This window comes from Protopterus annectens, chromosome 1.part0, assembly GCF_019279795.1.
Source record: "Protopterus annectens isolate FY-2018-M chromosome 1.part0, PAN1.0, whole genome shotgun sequence".
In the NCBI taxonomy this organism is placed as follows: domain Eukaryota; kingdom Metazoa; phylum Chordata; order Ceratodontiformes; family Protopteridae; genus Protopterus; species Protopterus annectens.
The window spans coordinates 437,121,446-437,127,221 of record NC_056725.1 but is presented as its reverse complement, the minus strand read 5'-3'; the positions used below and the strand labels follow the sequence as shown (position 1 = coordinate 437,127,221).

Here is a 5,776-nt window from a genome sequence, read left to right as displayed (position 1 = left end):
TTAATTCCTGCCACTGTACAGTATAATTGATTTGTATTTGCCTGCACCAACCTCAAATAGAGTTATTGCTAGATAGTGAATGTTTTCATGAAGATGTCACCTGTATGTTAATGTAGTGCTTCCTTAAGTTTTGGTCTATAACTTAACTATCTCCTTTCTATCTCCTTTTCCCAGCCATACAACCCCTTGACCACCTGCTGGTCTTGGATCTTGCATCTTATCCCTAACTGCTGTCTCCTCTCCTAATTGAAGAAATAAAGCTATCCCACTAAGGGGAGCCTTCACCTGGAAAGACATAAGAAAGTATGTCCTAGAACTTCTGCTGGATTTAAATACATATTTGTATGCCTCTTTCCGAGGGAAATTGTATACTCTAAAGTCAGCTCAGCCAGCAGCCTGCAATCCAAACCTTCCCTCCCCTCTATCTACTCACCACATATTCCCTGCACTATCCGTAGCGACTTGCCTCATGCTGGAACCCTCAGGCCCTGCATACAGCATTGATAAAAGTACCTGCTGTGGCTATTAAGTGGCCCACATCTACTAGGGACTCTCTTTTTCTTTTCTTTTTGTAAACTGTTCTTACCTAGCAACCTCTCTTTTTCTCACCCTATCTTACTGTTCGCCCCTTTCTGCTCCACTACCTCTTTCTACCCTTCTCTGTAGCTCTGAGCTTCTACTCGCTCCTACCTCTTGACAACGAAACTACTTATATCCCTTTGCCTTACTTATCTTCATTCTGTGTACTTACTGATAGTTTTTTTTCTCCTGGTCCTCTTCTCCTTTGGCTCTTCTCTGCTCTTATTTCCTCCCTTTTATAGCCCTTCTTCACTTCACAATTACTTCTACCTCTTTACTTCCTACTTTGACTTTTTTTTTTATCACTCTCGGCTATCTAAACCCACTACACTCTTGGATCATTGCTTTCACTACCTCCTCCTGTGATATCCTAATTCCTTGCTCCAGACTGATACTATCACCTCCCTTTCATTTCTTTCTGCCTGCCTCCTACTCCTCCCCCTCTCCCATCATATCCCATCTGCCTCCTACTCCTCCCCCTCTCCCATCCTATCCCACTTCCTCTCAAAACCCATAAATATACCTGCCCTGATTCACGCCACCTTTCTTCCTTGGACCTCCTGGCTGCTGGGTGCTCCTGCCTTTGGCGTACTTTGTGAGTAGCGTGTTTTGCTTTATTTTGATGTTACTTTTTTTTAGTGTCTCATAGTCAAAGTATGTAACCTTACTTGTATAGACTGTGTACATATTTAATGTTTGTAGCTGCAGTTCAAGTAGTAGATGGGTTATAGTTGGTCTCACGACTCGCACAGTACGTAAACGGCTGATTCAGATCAGCGTTTAAAACTGTAAGCGCCTACCGCTTGTGTGGCCAAATTCACATTATAAAACAGGTCATCTACATAAAAGAACGGTTTCCTTAGCAAGGAAATAAGTAGTTATTCACTTCTTCTCGAGTGCCTGAATACTATTTCACAGTGGCGCTACATGCGCTTTAGCAGCGCTTCATAGTCAAGCTTATGTTTTCATCCTGAGGGATGATCCATTTACTTTAAAGCTTACTCCCATCTCTTTGAACCCACCTATTTGCGTAGTGTTAGAACACGCTAGTTTTATCGGCTAAACACTCGCTCAGGTTATTTTAAGGCTACAAGGGTCTACGCTTAACATCCTGAGTACACATAGCGAAGTGTGCAGAACATGCTTGTTTTTTAGCGACTTAACGCTCGCTTAGGTTTTTAAGGTTTTTCACCTACAATGCGAAGTGTGAGAACACGCTAGTTTCTAGCGGCCTAACACTCGATCAAATTTAACAGATTACAATGTTTACATTTGTCATCCTAAATTAACAACACGACGAGTGGGAACACGCTGGTTTTTAGCGTCTCGACACTCGCCTAGCTTTTCTTCGGAAAGTTACAAGGGTTTCCAAGTGTAGCTTTAACTTATAATACGAAGTGTGTGAACACGCTAGTTTTCATTATCAGGTTATATTTATTATCAGGTTATTTTTAACCACTTCGTATATATTACTACGTTCTCCTCACTCTGGACTCATTTCCTATTTAGCCTACTTAGCCACCTATGCTTGCTGTCTGCTGTTTAGTTTATAGTACTTTTTTTTCTCTTAAGTATAAGTACCTTAGGTGGTCTATATATCCTGGCGACTCAAGCTAAAATCTACAGATGGTTTTATGTGTAACCCACTCAGCTTACCTGATCCTTACATACACATCCTGTAGCTCATGCTGAGACTTATCATAACCCAACTTGTTACAGGCTTATGTGAGAGTATTGTTAGTTAGTCTACCTTTATGGCAATATTGACTGGATATCTAATATTTTAGTGGAATTTTGTTACCATGGCCTTGCTCTAGATGTGGTAATTGTGTTTTCATGACGCTCTCTAGTCTGGTCATACATATGTTTATCTGATTTAATTCCTGCCACTGTACAGTATAATTGATTTGTATTTGCCTGCACCAACCTCAAATAGAGTTATTGCTAGATAGTGAATGTTTTCATGAAGATGTCACCTGTATGTTAATGTAGTGCTTCCTTAAGTTTTGGTCTATAACTTAACTATCTCCTTTCTATCTCCTTTTCCCAGCCATACAACCCCTTGACCACCTGCTGGTCTTGGATCTTGCATCTTATCCCTAACTGCTGTCTCCTCTCCTAATTGAAGAAATAAAGCTATCCCACTAAGGGGAGCCTTCACCTGGAAAGACATAAGAAAGTATGTCCTAGAACTTCTGCTGGATTTAAATACATATTTGTATGCCTCTTTCCGAGGGAAATTGTATACTCTAAAGTCAGCTCAGCCAGCAGCCTGCAATCCAAACCTCCCCTCCCCTCTATCTACTCACCACATATTCCCTGCACTATCCGTAGCGACTTGCCTCATGCTGGAACCCTCAGGCCCTGCATACAGCATTGATAAAAGTACCTGCTGTGGCTATTAAGTGGCCCACATCTACTAGGGACTCTCTTTTTCTTTTTCTTTCTGTAAACTGTTCATACCTAGCAACCTCTCTTTCTCTCACCCTATCTTACTGTTCGCCCCTTTCTGCTCCACTACCTCTTTCTACCCTTCTCTGTAGCTCTGAGCTTCTACTCGCTCCTACCTCTTGACAACGAAACTACTTATATCCCTTTGCCTTACTTATCTTCATTCTGTGTACTTACTGATAGTTTTTTTTCTCCTGGTCCTCTTCTCCTTTGGCTCTTCTCTGCTCTTATTTCCTCCCTTTTATAGCCCTTCTTCACTTCACAATTACTTCTACCTCTTTACTTCCTACTTTGACTTTTTTTTTTATCACTCTCGGCTATCTAAACCCACTACACTCTCGGATCATTGCTTTCACTACCTCCTCCTGTGATATCCTAATTCCTTGCTCCAGACTGATACTATCACCTCCCTTTCGTTTCTTTCTGCCTGCCTCCTACTCCTCCCCCTCTCCCATCATATCCCATCTGCCTCCTACTCCTCCCCCTCTCCCATCCTATCCCACTTCCTCTCAAAACCCATAAATATACCTGCCCTGATTCTCGCCACCTTTCTTCCTTGGACCTCCTGGCTGCTGGGTGTTCCTGCATTTGGCTAACTTTGTGAGTAGCGTGTTTTGCTTTATTTTGATGTTGCTTTTTTTTAGTGTCTCATAGTCAAAGTATGTAACCTTACTTGTATAGACTGTGTACATATTTAATGTTTGTAGCTGCAGTTCAAGTAGTAGATGGGTTATAGTTGGTCTCACGACTCGCACAGTACGTAAACGGCTGATTCAGATCAGCGTTTAAAACTGTAAGCTCCTACCGCTTGTGTGGCCAAATTCACATTATAAAACATTTCATCTACATAAAAGAACGGTTTCCTTAGCAAGGAAATAAGTAGTTATTCACTTCTTCTCGAGTGCCTGAATACTATTTCACAGTGGCGCTACATGCGCTTTAGCAGCGCTTCATAGTCAAGCTTATGTTTTCATCCTGAGGGATGATCCATTTACTTTAAAGCTTGCTCCCATCTCTTTGAGCCCACCTATTTGCGTAGTGTTAGAACACGCTAGTTTTATCGGCTAAACATTCGCTCAGGTTATTTTAAGGCTACAAGGGTCTACGCTTAACATCCTGAGTACACATAGCGAAGTGTGCAGAACATGCTTGTTTTTTAGCGACTTAACGCTCGCTTAGGTTTTTAAGGTTTTTCACCTACAATGCGAAGTGTGAGAACACGCTAGTTTCTAGCGGCCTAACACTCGATCAGATTATTTAACAGATTACAATGTTTACATTTGTCATCCTAAATTAACAACACGACGAGTGGGAACACGCTGGTTTTTAGCGTCTCGACACTCGCCTAGCTTTTCTTCGGAAAGTTACAAGGGTTTCCAAGTGTAGCTTTAACTTATAATACGAAGTGTGTGAACACGCTAGTTTTCATTATCAGGTTATATTTATTATCAGGTTATTTTTAACCACTTCGTATATATTACTACGTTCTCCTCACTCTGGACTCATTTCCTATTTAGCCTACTTAGCCACCTATGCTTGCTGTCTGCTGTTTAGTGTATAGTACTTTTTTTTTTTTTCTCTTAAGTATAAGTACCTTAGGTGGTCTATATATCCTGGCGACTCAAGCTAAAATCTACAGATGGTTTTATGTGTAACCCACTCAGCTTACCTGATCCTTACATACACATCCTGTAGCTCATGCTGAGACTTATCATAACCCAACTTGTTACAGGCTTATGTGAGAGTATTGTTAGTTAGTCTACCTTTATGGCAATATTGACTGGATATCTAATATTTTAGTGGAATTTTGTTACCATGGCCTTGCTCTAGATGTGGTAATTGTGTTTTCATGACGCTCTCTAGTCTGGTCATACATATGTTTATCTGATTTAATTCCTGCCACTGTACAGTATAATTGATTTGTATTTGCCTGCACCAACCTCAAATAGAGTTATTGCTAGATAGTGAATGTTTTCATGAAGATGTCACCTGTATGTTAATGTAGTGCTTCCTTAAGTTTTGGTCTATAACTTAACTATCTCCTTTCTATCTCCTTTTCCCAGCCATACAACCCCTTGACCACCTGCTGGTCTTGGATCTTGCATCTTATCCCTAACTGCTGTCTCCTCTCCTAATTGAAGAAATAAAGCTATCCCACTAAGGGGAGCCTTCACCTGGAAAGACATAAGAAAGTATGTCCTAGAACTTCTGCTGGATTTAAATACATATTTGTATGCCTCTTTCCGAGGGAAATTGTATACTCTAAAGTCAGCTCAGCCAGCAGCCTGCAATCCAAACCTCCCCTCCCCTCTATCTACTCACCACATATTCCCTGCACTATCCGTAGCGACTTGCCTCATGCTGGAACCCTCAGGCCCTGCATACAGCATTGATAAAAGTACCTGCTGTGGCTATTAAGTGGCCCACATCTACTAGGGACTCTCTTTTTCTTTTCTTTTTGTAAACTGTTCTTACCTAGCAACCTCTCTTTTTCTCACCCTATCTTACTGTTCGCCCCTTTCTGCTCCACTACCTCTTTCTACCCTTCTCTGTAGCTCTGAGCTTCTACTCGCTCCTACCTCTTGACAACGAAACTACTTATATCCCTTTGCCTTACTTATCTTCATTCTGTGTACTTACTGATAGTTTTTTCTCCTGGTCCTCTTCTCCTTTGGCTCTTCCCGCTCCGTTCGCCCTGCGGGCTCACTCCGCTCCCCTCCCTACCCCCAATTCCCACCCACCCCCA

At 41.7% G+C, this 5,776-nt stretch overlaps 1 long non-coding RNA gene across 2 annotated transcripts in view; it reads left to right on the top strand.

The window, feature by feature from the left end:
• Positions 1-5,227, top strand: part of LOC122801373 — a 7,604-nt gene extending 2,377 nt beyond the window's left edge. The window contains exons 2-4 of one of the 2 annotated variants that reach the window (XR_006364700.1): positions 175-303; positions 2,630-2,758; positions 5,094-5,227. This is a non-coding gene — a long non-coding RNA (uncharacterized LOC122801373). Of the gene's footprint in view, positions 1-75; positions 304-2,629; positions 2,759-5,093 lie in introns of those variants that run through there. The other variant, XR_006364696.1, reaches the window with a different exon arrangement.
• The last annotated feature ends 549 nt before the right edge of the window (positions 5,228-5,776 follow it).